The sequence below is a fragment of the Oryzias latipes genome, chromosome 20 (genome assembly GCF_053564925.1).
Source record: "Oryzias latipes strain Hd-rR chromosome 20, Olatipes_Hd-rR_3.1".
NCBI lineage: Eukaryota > Metazoa > Chordata > Actinopteri > Beloniformes > Adrianichthyidae > Oryzias > Oryzias latipes.
The window spans coordinates 1818626-1841221 of NC_136256.1; positions in this window are offsets into that span (position 1 = coordinate 1818626).

Genomic DNA, 22596 nt, shown 5'->3' on the forward strand with positions numbered 1-22596 from the left:
GACCCCCACCGCAACAGCAGCGGCAGCCGGAATCCCCCCAACGCCACACGGGAACCGGCAGGGAACAACCGCCGCCCGGGCGACCAAGCCCGCCACCCAGGCCAGGGCCAGCAGGACTGCGGCAAGGCCCCCAGAGCCAGAGAGCAGGGAGGCACGGAGGGAAAGAGAGCGCCGCCCCAGCCCAACCAGGAGAGCAGCCCCCCCGCCGCGCCGGGAGAACCCAACGCAGAGCCCCACCGGAGAAGGACGCCCACAGCCCCAAACGAGCACCCCACCACCACCCAGGAGTTCCGGGCATCCCCCGGCCCCAACCCCAGGTACGAGCCAGGACCCCCCAAGGGAGACCCGCTCCGCACTCCAGGCAGCCATCCGCCCGGCCCACGGTATGGGCAACTATAGGCATGTCATAAAGCCGCAAAAGCTGCACTGCATTCAGAATTGGTTGTGATTTATTAAGGGAAAGATGCGTAGGATGTGCGTGCGCACGGTTTTATAACTCCGAATATTTCTGTGCGTACGCACATCCTATGTTTCATCCGTACGCCACTTCTGACGCAAATCCTACGCAAAGTTTTATAAATGAGGCCCCTGATGATTTTACACAGCTTCTCAGGACTATGTAGTGAAGAAAAAGCACTGACCGCATGGATTTAAAAACATATGAGCCAGTGTGTGTTGGTGCAACCAGCAAACGTTTAGCATGGTGAAATCTGCTTCAGCCGTTGATGGAGCTCCAGCTGTCATCCAACAGCAAAATCAGCGAGAAGCTGCAGGAGACTATCTTCTAAATGTGCTTTATTACTTTATTACTTTTTTAAAATCCGTGCGGTCAGTGCTTTTTTCTTCGCTGCAAAGACCCAAAAGACGGGTTAGCATTAGGCTAATATGTGCTTCAAACATTAGCCGTGGAGGTACTTAAAACTCTAATCGGGCAATGAGCACCTTGGATGTAAATATGTGGGAATTAAATCATCCTTTATTTTGTCCTAGACACCACTTGAAACACAAATTCATATCATGGTAGTTTCTCAGATCGTAGCAGCATTTCCGCCTTCTGCGATCGGGAGCTTAACGCTCCGCTATGCGAAGGCAGCTGCCGGTCTGAAGACAAAGTTTGTCCGGGGGGAAGTTTCGACGAGGCACCGCGGAGGGTGGAAGTGCTGCTACATAGTCCTGAGAAGCTGTGCACAATCATCAGAAGTTCACAACCGTCACAAAGCCCTCTTCTCTGCCGCTAACACAAAGCTACACTGCTCCTAGCATGTGTCTGTTAGCAGCTGGACACGCTGAGAAAGCAGTGATGTCATCGCCCCGCCTCCCCGCTGGAAATGCGAAGTCAAATTGAGATATGCAACAATGTTCACAGGGTGGATGTTAAAATGAAAATGCAATCCCCTCTTTGCATTTTCATTTTAATTATGACACAGAATAAGCGGTTTTTAAGTAGAAATGAAAAAGCATTTTGAAGGATTGATTTTTCATTTTCATTTTGAGTCATTTGATGCAGCTTCATTTAGAAAATGAAAAAGCATTTCTGTTAATCCATTCTAATTGTCAAATTAAACATTTCTAAATGAATTTTGCTACACATTTACCAGGGAACTTTGTGAAAATGAAATGTCAAAAACCATTTTCTTTATCCTTTAAATAAGTGACAGAATAAGCGATGTTGAAGAAGAAAATGAAAAAGCATTTTCAAGGAATCCTTTTTCATTTTAATTTTGAGTCAAAAAATGCAGCTTCATCTTGAAAATGAACAAGCATTTCTGGTATTGACTTTTATTTTTAATTATGCTACAGAATCGCTTCCATACAGTTTTAATTGGTTCACATCTAAGTCCATCTTTTAGCAGTTTTTATTGTTTTTTGTTATGAAAGATTTACAGCTGAAATTTGTGGGAGGGCCGAAGAGGAGGTCTGTGGATCTGGTTGGACATGAGGACGTTTGGTGTGAATACAGAGCGGTTGGATGAAGGTGGATCCACTATGGCGAGCCCTCAAACAGGTAAAGATGTTACTTCTGAAATCAAAGTTTACTGCATTGTTGAAATCCCAAATTCTCCCAGATGTTTGGCTCACACATGTAGGGCATCTGTTGCATCTCCACCAGCAGCAATTTGACTCCAAGCTCTCTTTGTGACTCCTCTGCAGTCAGATCATGACTGTGCCGTTTTTCCTATAACACTCACTAATATTAGAGCTGCTCTGCTTTTTCATGGATGCCATAAGAAAACCCTGTCATAAACTGGCACTTTGTGAATTACTGATTTGAATTGTTTGATGGATCAGATCTCTACGTAGATTTTTAGAGACTAGAAAACATTTCCAACAACATGAATGTGGATTCTGAAAAACTCTCTCTAGTTTTGGTAAACACTGATTATCCTGTTGTAATAAACTATCTTTTTTTAAAGTTATAAAGCATATGTGACACCAGCCTCCTCATCCTTTGACATGAATCTCTGCAAACACATTTGACAGGGTTGAAAACATTTTTTTGTTCCACGTTAGACAGATATCTCATCTTTCCAGTAATTCAGGTGGTCTCTGATTACATTAACAAATAACATTTTCTATGCAAGTCAACAAAAAGGTTTTCAATGACAGCTCGCATGCCAAAAGGTCAGCACCAAGCCCAGAACTGCTAATTAAGTCCAATTGGTGAATGTCAGATCCACAAAGGGCAACGTTAATCCCAGTCCTGACTAAACTGGGAGCTCTGATGTGTGTGTGTGTGTGGTGTGTGTGTGTGTGTGTAGGTGTGTGTGTGTGTCTGTGACGGTGTTCCAAGGAATCGGTGTAAGGTCTGTGTTTTTAGACTGAGGTGTGCAGTGTTCTGAGGTAAACAGAAATGAATCTTCTTCTTCCACTGTCGGCTTCTCCCATCAGGGGTCGCCACAGCGAACAAGTCGCATGGTAAATCTGGCAATGTTTTACGCCGGATGCCCTTCCTGACGCAACCTTCTCTAACCGGGCTTGGAACCGGCAGAGGTAGAGAAGGGAACAGGGAGCAGCCTGGAGTCGAACCCGGGTTTCACGGATGGAAGGCGCCGCAAACCAGCACGAGCTAAACTGGCCCCCTAGGTAAACAGAAATGAATATGAGCTCCAAAAGCAAGAAATTACCAAAAATGAATAATGATTGGATTGGTTGACATAAGGGGTTTCATTGATTATTTATGCACGTGTTGGATAAAATTGAACCTAAGGTCCCTTCGAAGGCATCAGTTTGGTACCGTTTGTGTCATTGCATATGCTCTCTGTTCTGTTTCAAGGCAGAAATTGCTTTAAACTGTTTTTTGCTTGGTTTTCACTCACCTGTAAAAATATTAAGACGTTTTTAATTCTGAGCTATCAGAAAACTGAGATGATAGTAAGGGTGACACCAGTTTAAGAGGAACAGTGTCCTGCTTCTTTTCAACCCCCTGCCTACTTACTCAGCAGAAAAAGGTAAATAGCAGCAGATGTGGCACATCTGACAACCAAAAAGCTCACTAAAGTAGAGAACTGAGATGGAAAGCGGATTTTACCCTTGTGCTATTTTAGATGACCCCACCCTTACACTGACGTGTTCTCCCTACCATGACAAAGGTGGATAAAGGTGGAAAGATTTCATGTAATCCATGGACACCAGTGAAGATCACAAATCATTGAAGAACAAAGGTTCAGAGCACTGTCTAGTGGGTCTAGATGACCCAACTCCCAATGGTAAAGTGCCTGGGATAGCAAAAGGGATAAAGCCATGCTTCCCAGGTAAGGTTCATTATGTGTGAGTCAGTCTGTGTGGTTCCGTCACTGTTGTTCTGTTAGTGTGTGGTTCAGTTTTTTGTTGTAAATGTATGGTTCAGTCATTGTGTAGTTGAGTTAGTGTCAATTTTTCCAAACACCTGCCAGATTTAAGATGTCTCTGTAGGCCTTTTACAAATGAACAATGCAGGCAGGCAAGATCAAAACGGCAGATGGATGACTGAGATAAAAAAATCACTTTCTTGTTTGATTTTTCTGGAAAAGTAACAAGTGAAACATTTGAACTTGTTCTTCAGGTCAGTTTGGTGAATCAGGAAAAGAAAAGCAAATATAAAGGAGAAGAAATGAAGGGTCCAGGGAATCACATGAGTGTGGGTCAGCTTGATTACAGCAAAATGAATGCTGATTGGACATGGACAACAGAACTTGCAGAACCCTACTGCTGCTAACTGTTTTACCACAAAGATCCAATCCAACGGAAATCTTTTTTTTTTTTTTTAACATGTGATTGTAGCATTTTTCTCGTGATGGGGGAACAGAATTTAAGCATAAAGTTACATTTCTGAGTATTTCTTAATCGGTAGCAGATGAAAAATTCTGTTTGAAAAAGATCTCAGTAGTGACATAGACACTGAAATGGGCGGGCCAAAGTGTCACTGTTCCGCTCCTCCTCCCCCCTGTGCACAGCCAGGCATGCTAAAGCTTAGGTTTGCCACAGATGATGAGCTTTCGACATCCGTCGCAAATTACAATTCACATCAAACAAATACTGATGTTAGCTGTCATATTTTCCCAAAACTGAGAGAAATCTGATCGAATTTCTTGGTTACAGCAACACTTAAAAACACTGGTTGCACTCAACTTTTCACAGAAGTCTGTTTCTCCAACCTGCAGGAGAAAAAAGTGGGTTTTCACGAGCAAGTTCCATTTGAAGGCCGATGCAGTGCCAGAGCATCCAAACAGACCTCTCAACAACAGGGAGGGGTTGCTCCATGCCAACGGTACCACCCACAACTCAGAGGTGAATTTTAAAGCAGTAACACCTGCTGCTCTGCAGAAACTATGTCCTAGAAAATGACACTTTTTTTTAAATTTAGGCTAAAACCAGCTTCATTGTAATTCAAAGACCACTCATGGAAACAGATTTGACAACAGATATGTTTCGGCCCCAGGCCTTTTGGTGTGTATATGTGTGTGTGTTGTGTGTATGTGGCTGTGTGTCCTTTGCAGAAGCCTCCACCACACCACTTGACTTCACCTCCTGCAGGAGATGATTGCGGCCTCCCTCCCTCCTCCAATCACCAAGCTGGGTGGGAAGCATAAAAGCCTCAAGCATCCCTTGTTCCAGTGGCAGCTGAATTCCTGAGAGGAATCTGTTTAGTCAGCTGGCCCCTGTTGTTGGACTTGGCGTCAGAGCCTGTGGAAACTGCCTGGTTTTCACCTCTGATTATGATCTATGTTTTCGGACTATGCTTTGTATCTTAATGATGTCCATCTAGTTAAATTCCCCTTTGGTTTTGTTATTTATTGCATTAGTGCCTGAGCATTTAAGTTTGGTACCTTCGTTATCCTTTTGCAGCTGTCATTTAAAATAAACGGCTGCACTGACAGCCATTCAACCCTTACCGGCTTAATATTATTTCTTTATGTTACCTATTTTCTCCCTCCCTTGGGGTGGGATGTAACATAATGGGGGCTCGTCCGGGATCTTTATAGGGTATACGTGGCTGTTTGCTTTGCAGTTTGTGTATTTGACGGCTGCGCAAGGGTGCTGACGTGTCCTTGTTGCGGTTCGGTTTGTGCCACGTAGGCATACCTGTAAAGGGGTCAAAACCATGGAGACTGGCTTTAGTCTGGAGCATTTCATTGCTCATCCATCCTTGCCACTGTTAAATACGTGCCGCAAGTGCGATCTGGAGCAAATTGCGAGTCATTTGGGCGTTTCATTTTCAAAAACTATTATCAAGCAGGCTCTTAAATGAGGTTCCATTTGTGCCAAAATATGTTTTTGTGTCCACTGTCTATGTCTTTGGTTCATTGTCTATGTCTACTGAACGAGTACATTGAACATTGGTTCATGCGTCATGTTTAAAACTTTGCATTCGTCTTTGTTATTGTCGTTACCTGCTGTCGTCTTCTTTCACATTTCCCAGTCCCTGACTGATGGGGAAAGACAATGAGAAACAGAAACAGGCTCTTGTCGTTAGCTACGACGTTTCCCCATGTCGTGTCGTTAGATCTCGTTGTTTTTCAAATTTTGCCAAAGTCGTCAGAAAACTCTTTTTTACGCCCGTTAAATTGTTTCTTGTACCGCAGCAGAACGAAAAAAAAAGTTTATTAAAGCCGGCGCTAGCGTTAACCATGACAAACACGTTTTTAAATGAACTTTATTGATATTCCTGCAAACTCGCATTGCCAGAAAGAGGGGGCGCATGCGTACAATGCATTCACGTTCCCAAAGCAACTCTTGCCAATTGTTTCAAGTTATTTAGAGTATGGCTTCAATTAAATCTGGAGATCACAAATCTGATGGATAAACGAGGAGCAGACGGGCCCAAAACTTTGACTGGATTTTGATTTTTTTGTTTTTAGTCTGTTATGTATTTATTTGACCATGAGGTGGCGCTCTCAGGACCAGTTTAATTCTCTTTTGGGCACCTCTGCTCCTCGTTTATCTATCAGATTTGTTTGATGAAGATCAGCTATTCTTCAAAAGACTTTTAAATAATAGTTTCATCACCAGATTTAATTGTAGCCGTACTCTAAATCAGTGTTTTTCAACCTTTTCTGAGCCACGGCACACTTTAACCTTAAAAAAAATCCCGCGGCACACCAGCATCCAAAAAAAAAAAAAAAGAGAAACTCCTAGTCTGTATTGATCTACAGTCCCTCCACAATCACACATGCATTTTTGAGATAATTGTTGCAGAAAAAGTTGGAAACTGCAGCTGTTTTTTTTTCTCTAAAAAATGCAATAAAAGTTAAGTTAGAAGATTTAAAAACAGATTGATGTGTGTTCGTTGTTTCAAGACGTTTAACAACAGATCTCCTTGTGCGCTGTCAATCTCATGACCCAATGCATCATGGGAGATGTAGTGCATAAAACGGCTGGAGATCGGTTTTCGGAGCTTCATTGTTTTGTACACTTGTTCCACGGTCTGATACCGGATTCTGTGCAAAGCTACACCGCTAAAGACGAGCTTTAGCTGGTATTTTTGTTAGAACTGAGCAACTTTACGAGCTAAATCGGGACAATGAAGTGAAGACTTTAACCACTTCTGATTGGTCAGACTGATGACATGTGATTAAGCTCCCCAAGAATGATTGGTGGAGACAGTTAAAGGGACGGGACTTTTCCAAAATACAGCCGGAGCTGCAGCTGAATCGCGGTACTGTACCGTCATTCTTATCAAAATGTCTTTAATAAAATAAAATAAACGCAAAGAAAATGTATTTTACATCTTTTATATTCCTAACTACTCATTGTTTTATCAGGGCCTGTTTGGATGAACACTGGATGACTGTTTGGATGAACACTCCTGGAGATGGGAAATGTTTTTAGATCAGTTAGGGAGGGCAATTTCCCACGGCACACTTGACCATCTCCCACGGCACACTAGTGTGCCGCGGCACACTGGTTGAAAAACACTGCTCTAAATAACTATTGTCATGGTGCAAAGTATTGGCAAGTTGCTTCAGGAATGTGAAACCGTTGTATGCATGCCCCCCCCCCCCTTTGGCAATGCGCATTTGCAGGAATATCAATAAAGGTTTTATTTATTTTTTAAACGTGTTTCGTGGTAGTACAGGAAATAATTTACCGGATGTACAAAGGACTTTTCTGACAACTACAACAAAATTTGAAATGCGACAAGATCTAAGGACACGAAATGGGGAAACGACGTAGCAAACGACACTAGCAACGGTTGCTAAGGACTTTTCTGACACCGTAATGAGACGACATGGGGAAACGACAATAATAAAGACAAATGCAAAGTTTTAAGCATCTCTGTTGTCGTCTATTGTGTGTATGTTTGTATCTTGAGCCTAACGCTGACGCTGCAACAACTGAATTTCCCAAGCTGGGATCAATAAAGTATATTTATCTTATCTTATCTTATAAAGCAAGCATATAAATCACAAAGCAAATACAAAGTAATAATCAAAGAAGCATGGGCATGCAGAAGATATTGCTTAGTAGTACATAGACATTAACCAATGTTCAATGAACTTGTTTAATAGACATAGACAGTGGACGCAAAAACATATTTTCATATTTGTGGCACAAATGGAGCCTCATAGTTTTCCTGCTTTTACGACTTCATTACCAGGAGGAATCTAAATGTTAAAGATGCTTTAAGGCTGTTTATTGAAGTGTTACAGCCTAGTTTAAAACGTCAGTTTGAGTTGAACTAAAGTTACCTTTCCAGATTGCCACTGCCCCATGCTCATATGGCCTTCAGCTGCGTTGGGTAAAAATCTGACCATAGGACAATTGGAGCTTTGTGCTGCTGTGTACATTTTAATTAGTAAATCGGTGTCACTTTTTACTTGTTATGGCTGCTTTTATCCAGACAGGCTGACTGGTGACTCCCTCAGCCAGTTTTTGGCGTCCTCAAGTCGCTGTGGAGGAGTCGACGTGTTGGTGCAGTCTTGATCACGATTCTCCGGAGAGGGGCGGGTGAATGTGTGTTTGTGGCTTTGTGTGTCTGTGACAGGGAGGCCACATGTAGCTTTTAATGAGCCCCAGTGGAGGCTCCCCAGTGGGTCTGCCCATTGATCATTAGCCTGCGGTCCACACTCTAATTTCTAACAAGGAAGTGCTAGTTCCAACAAGAGGCTGATCAGACTGTGTGTGTGTGTGTGTGTGGGGGGGGGGGGGGGGGGGGGGGGGGTCTGGACACAACACTATAAGGACATTTTGAATTATGAAATCAGGGCCCATGTCCCCATTGTTCAAACAGTGCATAACTGCGTTTTTAGATATAAATAGCATAAATTCAAGTTTTTTTTCTTTAGATGTCTTTACAATACACTTTTTTTAGGTTTTGTGTAAACGTTTGCATTAAAAACAACGATGAAAATCTAAAACAAGACAATGGCGCCATGGTTTTTGAAGCGTGTTCGGAAGCTCCTGCCAACGTCGATCGATAACTTTTATTCAATTGCGCTTCTGGTAAACAAAAATGTTACTTTTTTGTTTGTCCAGTTGTTACTTTGCTTGTTTATTTTCTCAGAAGTGTTTTTTATCTTCGCTAAAAGTCCCGCAATGCTGTTCAAACGCAACTGAGGCCCAGATTTCAAGCCCCAGCCACGTCTCCGAGTGAGCCACAGGAAACACCCGACCCCACCCCAACACGAGCAAACCTCGAAATCACTGCCGTCAAGGTCGAACTACTGACATCACTGCGAAAAGATATCGGAGAGATATTCAAGAAGGAGCTACAAGAGACGCTCGGGATGCTCTGTCAACCATCAAGCTCGACCTCATGCGTGCTGTTAAAACGAGCTAACGAAAGACAAAGCCGACACCGATGCTAACATGGCTATGCTGAAGGGGACTGTGGGGGAGATGGAGCAGGCGCTCTCCGGCTGCCCCGATGACATCACTCAGATGAAAGCCACCATGGAGTCACTGACAGCCACTGTAACAAGCTTGAGATTAAATGTGATGATTTGGAGTCCAAGTCGAATCGTGGGAGTTCCGGACTCTTGCAGCACGACGGCTATTGCTGCATTGCTGAAGGAGGCATTCGGACTGGAGAACGAGCCGCTGTTGGATCGTCCCACCGGTCTCTCCAACCCAAGCCAAAGCCCAGTGAACGGCTATTGCTTGGGTTGGAGAGACCAGCGCCGTTCGGGGGAGCTTCAACGGATCAAAGTCTGAGACCTGTCCCTCTCCATCTCCCTAGACTATACGGCAAAAACTGCTTAGGCACCAGCGGCATTTAACGAGATCAGGCGGCAATTCCGCGGCATCGAGGGAGCTCTGTGCAGACTAGTTGATCCGACGCGGCTGCACATCACATACAAGAGAATCGAGAAAGAGTTTGACTCAGCAAATGATGCAAACAAATATTTTTGGACCTTTTTTTTTTTATTTGTTTCTTCCTTCTCACCTGTTTTAAGCAACACATTGTGCATGCTGTTAGTTACAGTGTTTCGGTGGTTCCATAGCTTAATGTTCCCCTAGTTCTTGTGTGATTATAAGTTTTCGAGTTTCGAGTTTGCCTGCCTGATGCAGTGGTTTTGGTTTGTAGTTTTTGTTTGGTTATTAAAGCCCCTCTTTCCCTGGAACCTTCTGGCTCCTCTTCCTCTCTGCTCCCTCATTCCCCCTCTTAACATTATGGAGCAGCACAGGAGGAAGGGAGAGACAGGACTCAAATACATACAGACAAACGAGACACGGGTGGAAACAATGAGGGCAGATGGGGACCAAAAGCTAAACTCGAGACAACAACAAAACAGGAAACCTCACAAAATAAAACAGGAAGTGAACTCAAAACATGACAGAAACAAAAGAGAACCAGAACACAAAGTCAACAAGCTAAAACCGTGACATATAGAATTAAATATAGAAAATTGAGTTTTATGTTTGACATGTCTGTTTTGAATACGAAATTTCCCCGGTTAACAAACTGTCAAAAATACGTCACAGGCATGTACATCGAGTTCCATGACATTGATTCCTCTGAGTGAGCATGGGCTCTAAAGCTCTTTCATTGTAACTTGTACTCAGATACTTTGGCTAAGTTGTGCAGTAATTATTAATGTGTGCACATCTTTGTCTTTTCTGAATACCTTTCTTATTGACGGTTATCTTAACCCACACACGAGCAGCTTAAGAAAGAGGAGGCGCAGGTGAAGTGAGTCAAGCAATTAGCAGGAGAGCAGAGTGCAGACACCAGGGAACTGATAAAGCATGACACTGCCATTCTTCTCAAAGGTCTTCAGTAGCATATTAAAATTATTTAAATCTAAGTCACATTATTTATTGACATCATTATGGATTTAGGAAAAAATATTTTACATAAATGGAATTAGTTGAACCTACAGACAGAATATTTGAACAATAGTTGCATTAGATGCTGTGCTATATGGTTGGATAACCTGTATTAATATGAAAATTGTTCACAAATTGCTGTGCAATTACATAACTAATGGGACACGAAATGTGTCTAAATACGTTTAACACTTAAAAAACGATATTGAATTGTGGAGTTTTTCAAGGATCTATTCTATTCTAGGACCTATAATATTTTTTTTAATTACATAAAAGACATGGTTTATATCACTAAAACCACAAGTTCTAGTTTATTTGCAGATGATACTAACCTTTTAAATTCTCACAAAGATCTAGGAACACATGTAAGCAAGGACCTATAACAATGTTCCAATTAAATTCAAGCTAACAAGCCAAATATTGAATCTAAAAAATGTAATTTTATAATATTTGCTGGACAAAAAAACACAGTAGCTAAACTTTCTACGCAAATCGAACAAATTGCTAAAGGTTCATCCACCTGTTTTTTAGGTGTTCAGCTTGATGAGAAACTTCTCTGAAAAGATTCCATTGATACAGTCGATAGTAAAATCTCTATGGGTATAATAGGAAGAAGTAGAAAGTTATAACAACATTAAATTATTCTGTAATCTATCCATATCTCTCATAATGCAATATAGTATGGGCGAGTACCACCATTACTAATAGAAACACAGTAATCCTAATTATTACCAACAAAAACAATTATAAAAAATAATAATACCCACAATGAAACAATAGCATTGCAATCGTGGCTATTATTTTAGACTGATAGAAGTGGGACATAATGTCAGCTGTGACATCTGCAGAAATTAATTCCTTTTTTTCACTTGTTCAACCCGGCAGTAAAATAAGTGTATTGATCAGAATACGAGACGGACCCAGATGCTGAAAACCCGGAAGGAGGAGGCAGGTGAGGGGTTGGTAAGTAAGATGATTTATTTTTCTGATCCAGGCAGGACTGTGGATCAACGTGGCTTGTAGATCTTGGTTGGAGATCCTGGCGCAGAGCGTGGCTGTGGGTCTTGAGAGAGGCGAGGTTGGAGTTCTTGGCGCGTGGCGTGGCTGGAGTTCTTGAGGAGCACAGAGACTGTGGCTCTTGAAGGTGGAAGGCGTCAGCATGAGTGGAATGAGGCTGCTGCTGCTCAAGGTGGTGTAAGACTCAGGTGACTCTCGTGGCATGAGATAAACCTGAGGCACAGAAGACATGATAAGATTAGCGAGACATGAGACATGGGAAGCCAGACGTGGATCTCAGTGAGACTAGGCACCATCAGGGTTAACGAACTGGCGAAGAATGCTGGAGCTGGGTCTCCTTATGAAGCAGGTGTCTTGATGAGGTGAGTAGTCATAGCTGTGAGTCAGGAGCAGAGCAGAGCTGGGAGGGGGAGGAGTCTGAAAGAGGCACCATGACCATAAGAGCCTAAAGCCTCTAGTGTTGGACAGATGTTACTGTTACGGTAGGGGGTATAGCTTCAGACACAGGAGGTGTATATTTGTAAAAACCCTTTTATATTTAAGACAGCCACAAACTTTATTTCTTCTACTTTTTTGCATTTCTTATTGGACCCGACAGAAGACAAAGGGAGAGTGGGATAGGAAAGATCAAGGACACAGATACAAAAAAGGAAAAAGGCGGGAAGAATTGTGAGGGTGATTTTACAGACACACATGAGAGGGGGCAGGATTAGAAACAAAAAGAGCTCAAAGTTTATCGTTATTACTTTCACGAATAGTCACACTCACTCAATTACTACAAATATACCTGTTTGATCAAACCTTAACACACAAATGTTGACACAATACAAATACAGATCAACTCACACGTGCACAAACACCTACATATATTAGCACAAGCAGTCCAGCATTTTATTTTAGCTTCCAACACCACAGAAAGCAAATATGACATTCAGCCTTTTAACCTAAATGTAGCATAGTTCCTATTTCTATTTTCATTTAACTTTCCTTTCGTTCTCCAGTCAACTCATAGCTATGACTTCACCTGCATTCCTTGTATTTTTACAAGCTTAGCACATCTTTGCAACCTAAGGTTTATGTTAAAAATACTCTAAAATGCTAAAATAAAAATTCATAAATATTGCAGTTGTTCTGCATAACACTGAAATTCAATCTAATAATTTTCTAAAGTTGTTCCTTTTTAGCTATCAAATTGTCCAAGTATCATGAACTGTCAGAAATAGTCTAAAATCTACAGAAAAGTTGAGTTGAACGGATGGACATTATTGTTTTATGAATTGCTAGAAGCAGTCTCTCCTTCATAAAATGTGCTTTAACATTGTCAGGCGACAATTCTATGGGTTTTAATAAAACTGTTAAAAACAGACATATTTACACAGAACTCACAAACAAGCAGACGCACAAAGTCATGCAAAGCTAAACAATTCATTCAAACAAACAAATGTTGTTCAACCTTTCAGGGAAGATTGGGTCCATTTTTCCAAAGAGACCTGGATGTGGGACAGCATAGAGCCCATTTACATTCTATACTTTATTACTTTTATCAAGTTCAACACTCAGTCTGCAGACAAACAGAGGTTTTTATAATGCATACAGACATCACTCCTGCAGATCATTGTGTTCTACACAAATATTATTACACTGAGGTGACTGAATCCCATTAAATATGTCACAGAGAAGCAGTTCCACATAACTGAGTTCATTCAGACTACAATATGCACGGCTGTCTGACAGGATTGGATCCGTGACTGTTTGGAAAAGTTCCTCTAAACAGCAGACAGTTTTTGTCCTCACATTAAAACAGGAAGCCTGTTGAAGAGCAACACACAACCGTGCAACTCATTTCCATCACAGTGGAAGAGTCCAAGCAGGAATGATGGAGGCATGAATTGGTGTGAACAGCAGGGGGCTAATTTGGATTCCCACACACACACACGCGTGCACGCGCATGCATGCACGCACGCGCGCACACACACACACACACACACAGATTCCATTAAAAAGCTGCTTGTATTATCTAAGGGTTTCTGAAATGGGAGTCATCTTTTTTTCTGCAGTCACATCAGTGCAGCTTTAGCTGCAGGGGTGGAACAGTCCACACACGTCACAGTTTCATTAAAATGTGGTACAACAGGATGAAAACAGTATGAGAAGCAGAGGCAAAGGCCAGATTCCAGCTCCAGAGGCTGAATGAGCTCCGTTTCTGTCAGCTGTGGTGACTCACACGAGCACAGCTGTCTTATTCCGGACAGCTTGTGTGATCTTAGATCACTCAGTGCTACACACATCAAGACTTCTTATAAAAAACAATTTTTTAACCAATGCTGGTGCAGGTCTCTATTTGAGACCATGTTGTCATGTTTAAAAAACCGTCACAGATGTCCAGGAGTTACGTTTCAGTCTCAAGGACAATTCAATGTAAATGTGTCAGATAAATGCATGTAGACAATAAAGGAAAACACAATAAGAAAGCACAACAATCATTACATTTCTTGCTTATAAGGGAGAAGGAAAAAGGTGTGGCATGGAGCTTCCAGCACTCTTCTCTCTCTCTCAAAGGACTGCTCCTTTCCTTCCCCTTTTATTGAACATAGAAGTAGGAGGAGGTTACACTTCCAAGTAGACTGACAACGTTACAGAGTTCATTAGGGGTGTTGAATAATGAACCATTTGGAGGGTTTTCAGTTCAAGCAGCATTCCTTCCTTATCTGCTAAAGACACTAAGTCGTAAAACCCCCTCATCCTGGCTGGGGGGAAGAAGCAGATGGAAAAACACAAAACTGTTCCTGAAAAGGTAAAAAGGTCAGTTTGAGTTAACATTTGAATTAACATTTGAAAATACATTAAAACTAGGATAAAAACAAAAAACTATTTTTTTTTCAGAAAATGCATCTGCCAAACATTACAACCTTTCAGAAATGTTCATCCGTTTGGTTAAAACGTGTAGTTGGTTCATTGAAATGCTCATGAAGAAGTGAGAAAAGATTTAGATTATTTTGAAAAGGTTTGTCTGAGGCTTGAACTGTCCCTGACCGACTCTCAAGCCCCTCTGCAGCCACTGCAGTGGTATTGCTGCCCACTAAACCCATGAAAAACCATCTGCAGAGAACCAGAGCTCACTCCATCTCATACTGAATGTGTGCGCTCAAAGCGTGGCCACTATCAGGTGGAAGGCCGAATGCTCTCAGACTCTGCTGAAAGTGGAATGAGCTTAAAATGATCAGCATCATTGAGCTGTGGCAGACTGCATCTACTACCTCCAAGACTAAAACGTGGCTTTCATGGATTAAACTCCCGTCACAAACTGAACCTGTCTCTTTTAGAGATGCTGTTGCAGTTTGGGGCAAACATTCAGGAAAGCTCTGGGTTTATTTCTTAGACCATTTGGACTTGAAAGCATCCCACAGAACCAGCAGAGAGGTACAGAGAACAATTCATGATGCATCATCCAACCCTGGAATTAAAGCATACAAAGTTGCAGGATTCTATTGTCACAGACAGGACTAGAATTTAAACTTTATCATAACATCTAAAAACATAGGGTTTAATTCAACAGTCAGAGGAAATCCTCATCTCTTTTGGACAGGTCTTGAGGGCATCACAGGGCAGCATGCATTCTGGTCCTGTTAGGAATCAGCTCTTTTGACCCCCAAATAAGCCCTAAAAGTTTGTTAGGAAAAAAAAAACATTTTACTACCAAAAGTATTAAGCTTTAAGAATTCGTAATGCTCACAATTCACACTATATTATATTACTGGAGACAAACACCTGGTCCACCCCACACTATATCTGCACTGAACCTCTTAGCTAACATATTCTGATAGAAAAAAAGCAGTGTTGGAGCTTCCCTTTTCCTCTTCTCGCCTCATCGTCCTTCAGTTACACGGATCCCTCTGACTTCCCTATGGATGTCTCCTAGAAGGGAATTATAACCAAATACTGTGATGCCCTGTGTCCCATTGATGCAGAAAGCAGTGCTCATCCTGTGGATAAAGAGTGAGAAAAAAAGAAAAATGCCCCCCGTTCTTGATTTTGATCCTTATAATAAAAACATAGTGCAGTGCCGCCTCAGTCTTACAGATGTGTGTTAAAAGCTGCATTAATTGTGATAAACATGAACAACGCCTGGGCCCTGTAACAAACAGCATCTTAACTGGGCTTCAGACCGATGGGCTACTGAACCAATCAGAGGGCAGAGAAGGGAGGGAAAGGAAAAGCAAAGAGAGCAATGAGAGGACAGACAGAGATAAGCAATTGCAATGTCATGGCTAGAGACAATGTAACCAGACAGAAAGGGGTGGTGGTGTGAGGATGCCTCCGGTGGACAAAGGTGGCTCGGCTGGACCCCCAACCGTCCCCCAACTCCATCTGGATGAAGCTCGTCTGCTGAACTATTTAAGCATGTAGTTGTAGAGTTAGATAAGTTAATTCTCTCTATGAGTTCTGGTAAATGGCCTGTCCGTCCTGGGGGAGGTGTACACCCCTGAGGTTTCTTCTTTTTTTCCAGAATCTGTTTCTTCTTTAGATGTTTTTTTCTCACCATGATGGAGGGTCTAAGGGCAGATGTCCAGTTTAGCCTAGTCTGTTTAGTTGACAGGGTTCATACGGTCATGACAAATCTAGAAAAGGTTTGGAAATTGAAAATGCAATTTTTTTGGTCCTTGAAACATTTGTGAAAAATGACATCTTCTGTAAAGTTTTGGAAAAGTCATGAAATAGTAATATCTTGGATGCAAAAAAAAACAAAAACAAAAAAATAGTTTACCATGAGATTTGAATTTAAATGGTGGCAGAAGTTGACCCTCACGCTGTCGGCGATGGGAGTTTACGTTGCCTGAAGTTGTCGTCAGTTCAGCGCGCGGCGCTTTCAGCTGGCTGTCGGACATGGATTGTGAAATACCAGGAAATAACGAGTGGTCTTTGAAGGAGAAGTATCAACTGTGGCTACTGAAAGACCCTGAAACACATTTTGCTAAAAGCAGACTTTGCTGCAAGTCCTTCGACATCAGCAGCAAAGAGAAACATGAAATTGAAGACACAGCAGCAGCTGCAAAACGCTGCAGGAGCAGGTCGGTCAGAGACCTTTCAAAACAGGAAATGATGGCGTTACTGTAAAAGCTTATTGAGTTCAGTTGATGGTCTTTGTTCTAACTTTTCGGAAAAAAACTCACCCACTGGTGATCTTTGTTCCAAGGCATGATTTTTGTTTCTATTTTGAAGAACTACAAAAAAAAATTAGTCCAAAGTGCCGGGCTGTAACCTCATCTGTTCATGAAAACTAGAAGATAGAAGTAGAAAAGCAAGTCCCAGACATGATCCATTTATGTCCTCGTCCTGATATTATCTGTCTGGTTTTTTCTTCCTACTGACTTTTTCACAAACATGGCACAGCAAAATGTTGGGAAAGTAATACATTTTGACCGTCAGGTAGGGAGGGCTGGTGAGCATGAAGGACCCAGAATGCAGAGACGGGAGGCACACGCTTCCAGGGCAAAGGATTTAATCAACTAACCAAAGGCGCTGCCAAGCAGGGAAACAAAACTAAAACTCACTGTGGGCATAGCATGAAGACGTGGACGTGGACGTGGACATGGACATGGACATGGACATGGACATGGACATGGACATGGACATGGACATGGACATGGACATGGACATGGACATGGACATGGACATGGACATGGACATGGACGTCAGGGAGCGAGACAATAAAGACATCAGAGACATTAATGGAACCAGCACAAGAGGAAGGCAGAGACACGACTTAAATACAGACCGGACTGACAAGACACAGGTGAACATGATCAGGGCAGATTGGGACCAAGGAAGTAAAACTCAAGAACATGACAAAACAGGAAACCTTTCAAAATAAAACAGGAAACAGAACTCAAACATGACAGAGAGCAAAACGGAAAGCAATACCCAACACAAAGAAACCCAAACCATGACATTGACCAGTATGAATTTATCTATTTCGTTTGTGAGTCAATCCCAACGACAACATCGAGCACAAAGCACCAAAGTCTGTGGGTGACCTGTGGACCTCACGTTGTGAGTGTGGTCTATTAGCAATATCATTTTCTGATATTTGCTCTATTTTTTCAGAATATTTTTTTAACACCAATAGTTGTAGTCCTAAAGCAAGCAGATAAGGACACGTCTACAACTCGCATTATGTGTCACAGGGTTATTTTTTTCCCTTCTTGTTGGTTTTTGTTTTTTGTCATTGATCCTGGTTGTGTGCCCTTCAATGCCTCATGGCAAATCTGCTACAGAGCCGCAGGTGTGTGATCAGGGTGGTTGGAGTTTTGACCCTTTAAAAAGGATGAACAGCAGGACTTGAAACAGAAGAAAGGCACACCACAGGAGCTGCCTGGGTGGTGTTTTGGAGCAGCAGCGGTGGTGCTGGAGCGTCCCAGCCACAGGAATTGGATGCTATAAATTCTGGGACAGCAAAGTTGAACCCAGTGAACAATGGAACCCCATGGTGGAAAGGGGACACGTCTAACAACAGCAGAGGGGTGTGGTCGCGACCCGCCACTCTTTCAGATACGTAACTTGCCTTCTCAGTGCGAATCAGAATTAGCCTCAGACAAGTAGACGTTTTCTGAACCCCTTCTAATGGGATTTATTGCATGAGTTTTTTACTATTTGACTGTTTTATGCTGGCTTTTATTTGGTTTTGTGTTTTCCTATTTATCAGATTGGGTTTGGACCGTCTGTTTCCCCCAATCATTGTGGAGCGTTTGGACTACCGGAGGCTGGACACTTTTGAACACTTGAACACTAACCCTTTTGAACATTTGTATGTGGTTGTTCTACTCCTCACACAGAATCTGATCTACTAGAATCTACCTGATCAAATATGCGAACATGCAGGTTCTCTATAAGAGAGAGTAATATTTGTGATTTCTGTGGAGTTTGTTTTAACAATGATGAGTATTAGTGATGATTTTGAGCTTATTTGTCAGTTACAGAGAAACTGCTATGTGTGTCTGGGGTGTTTAGGTGTACTTTATGGACGGTCCCTGACTGTATCTGCAGCTTCACATCACTGTAATCGTTTTCTGCATCAGCACAGACACAAATAATAATAATGGATTGGATTTATCTGCGCTTTTCAAGACACCCAAAGCGCTTACATTGTGTCCATTATTCATTCACTCCTCATTCATACTTGGTGATGGTAAGCTACGGTTGTAGCCACAGCTGCCCTGGGGCAGACTGACAGAGGCGTGGCTGCCATTTCGCGCCTACGGCCCCTCTGACCATCACCGGGATCATTCATGCACATTCACACACCAGTGGAGCCACACTGGAGGCAAGGAGGGTGAAGTGTCTTGCCCAAGGACACAACGACATTTTGGCTGGTGGGAGCGGGGATCGAACCACCAACCCTTCGGTCATTGGACGACCCGCTCAACCACCTGAGCCACTGTCGCCCCAAATGAACAGTTCATGCTGGTCAATAGAACTGCATCCAACGGTTTCCTGTGTAATGTTTGTGGATGAAGTCAGTAGAAGAACAGAACAGATTGGTGATATCATGACGAGCACAACAGATCATGTCTGTGACACAGAAACTTTGTGGCTTTTCTACCTCTAATTACAGATCATCTACTAGTTTTCATGAACAGATGAGGTTGGTAAATTTGTAGTTTTTTATTTTCTTTTGTAGTTCTTAAAAGTATTGGAACCAAAATCACAAAAATGTGAACAAACCCGTTTTGTTTTTTGTTTAATTGAATGCTTCCATACATTCCTGCAGTTTCCTCCATACCAACAGAAACGTCTGCTGACAGACAAACTTGGATGTATCAAAATGTGTTTTGGTTTGAGTTAAAGGCACCGACTACAATTGTCTGACTGAAATGTGATCTTGGTTTTGGAAATTCTGTGAAGGGTCACAGAAAATTGTTGCTAAAAAGCTGTACGAACCCTGAGCTTAGTTTAGTGATTGGTGATTTTATAACTGATTTTATGTTTTCGTACAATTTCGGGTGAGAAACCCATTGAAGCTACTGTGTTGTGATATTGGGTTATATACATAAAATTGAATTGAAAGGCAGAGCAGAGAACCAAGTGGTGGAAGTGGAAAAAGAAAAGTGCTGTGTAGCTTTAGGGAAGATGTTGAGATCAGGAGAGGAAGGAGCTTGATGTTTCATCAGGAAGGAAGACAGAAGATCAGCAGACTTGGAGGTGGAAGGAAGAAGTTCAGAGGAAAAGGTTAGATAAGAAAAATAGGAACACTGAGAGGACAGGAGAACAGGGAAGGTGGAGGTGTCAAAGGTCAAGCAGAGAGCAGGGGAAGGCGTGTATGACAGGTGGGAAACAAACAGCCACAGCTGTAAGGTTACAAGTGAGTTTTAATGGGTAACAGTTTGGTTTTATACAGAGAAAGAGAACCACAGATATAAATGTGGAAACAGCGTATACTCAGATAGCACTTTACTTCTTAGTGCTTACAGTCCCATTCACCCATGCACAGACTGATGACAGCTCTCCTGCCTAACTCTAACCATCAGGAGCAATGGGGGGGTTCAGTATCTTTCCTAAAGACTCTTCAACACAAAGGCGGGCAAAGCAGGAACCAAAGTTGTGATCTTCTGATCAGAAGTCCACCTCTCCACCTGTGCACCGTGCAGTCTTTGCTTTGAGGATGTTTCTGCAATAGAACAGAGAAGGTCAGAGGTTCTGCCTGGTGTCTGTAGATCCAGAGAGAGGAGCTGCGGTTTGGATGAGGAAGTCTGGAGCAGCAGAGAAGAACGTTGGAGTTGATCAGGACATGGAGGAGAGCTCGAAGACAGAGATGTTCAGTAGGTCTGACAGAGGAGGTGGAGGTGGAGGTGGGACTGGACCAACCATCAGCTTTGACCTCCTTCTTGTGTCTGAACTCAGTAGAGGTGAAGAGGCGTCTGCAAGCAGGCTGGAACAGGTGGAGGAAGGTTTCAGGTGTGATGTGTGACCAAAGAGTGTCATGAGGAATGAAAGGACTGTGGTGAGAGCAGCCATGTTGGTTTAGAGACTCGGATGCAGAGACAGGAAACAGAGCTGGAGGCAGCAGAGATGGAGATGCTCTTCAGCTGATATGCATTTAAGAGGGGACCCATCATTAACCCAGTTGCTGTCAAGTTGGATCTTTTGTCTAGTCTAAAGGTTCACCAAGTGTTTCAGGTCAACAAGTTAAAGCCTGTGAGTGAGAAATCCCTTCACATGTCTTCAAGGGTCCTCCTTCACCTCATGTTTTCAAAGGGGGGTCCAGTCCTCACCAACAATCGCTTCATCTTCTAAGAGAATTGACAGAGGAAGAAACTTAGTCCTCCAGATTTGGGAGGGTTGATGGAGGTCGAGGACATCATTTCAATGGAGTTTTTGACTGGAGGGGGGTGCTAGCTCCGCCCACAGAATCCCACCCACTCACCTGTGGTTCTCCATGGCTGCCTGCACTTGGTTTGTTTTTAAAGTCCACTTCATTTGTCTTCAGTGTCAGTGCATCTGTTTGCTTTCTGGCTGACACGGCAGACTTAAGACAGTTAAGTCGTGACTTATTTAATCTTTGAGTTTTTGCGTTTTTCTCACTGAGTGTAACCATTCTCTGATATTACCACTGTATAAACATTCTTCCATCTTCTCCCCATGTTTTTGGACTGTGGGAGGAAGCCGGAGAAAACCCCAGGTATGCACAGGGACAGCATGGAAACTCCACACAGCAAGAATTCAGCCGGGATTTGAACCGGGATCTTCTCAATGTGAGGCGAAAGTGCCAACCACTACATGACCATGAATCCTGGAATATATGCACGTTATTTCAAACATTCATTTTATTTTTTTACCTATCTGAGAAAAATGCAGAAATGTTTTTCCAGATGCAGTGAGCCATGCTGAACCAGCTCCATCAGCTCAGCTGTTGGTGCAGAACTTTTGATCATGAGCAGTGATGGTGCATCACCCTCACGTATAATTACTTCCACAGGGATTCACACTACAGTCCTGTGGTGAAATCTGGAGGTCAGTGCTCAGTTGTTGTTTTTTTTCTCCTGCATTGCTCATGGCAGAAAGGGATGCATTTATTTCACGTAAATGGGGCATTCTGATGTTGTGCTCCGAGGGCCCGATTTACTGAAGGTTAGACTGTGTAGGAGCCCATCACCTCTGTTTCTCTGTTGCACCATCGTGTCCGTTTAAATCTGCACCAGAGACAACTCTCTCACTTCTAGAGATGCTCATCATCACTTCATCAAGGTCCAACCAGAATTCCTCTTTCTCCTCCAGCTCACATCCTACCTGTGGGGCACACCCACTAACAACATTAAACATCACACCTTCCATTTCTATCTTCTTCACTCTATCTCACACTCTTTTACCTTTTTACACTCCTAACAAACTCCTCCTTTAAGATAACTCCTTCTCCACCATGACAGAACAAGCTGCTCCTAAACTTCTAACCCTGCTACCTTTCCACCTGGAGGAAAGGTGAGTAGTCCAATTTCAACCGGTGCCCTGTCCGTGAACAGCACTGATGGTGTCGTTGTTAACCCGGGCCTCGACCGATCCGGTATGGATGTCATAGGTCTGATTCACGTTTGGTTTGGCAAAGATTATACATCTTATGGCCTTCCTGACAAACTTTCTGTATATATCTGAATGAAAATAGTCATTTGTTGAATTTGCTGCATTAAGAGGTCATATTTACTGAAATCCAAAAATATTTCAGTCAAAAACATCTTAAGAAGTCAAGTTCCATTTGAACATAGGACCCTTCATTTTGTAGCAGCTTCAGAATTCTTGCATCCATGGAACATAAGTTTTACTGAAACATCCAAGGTTATC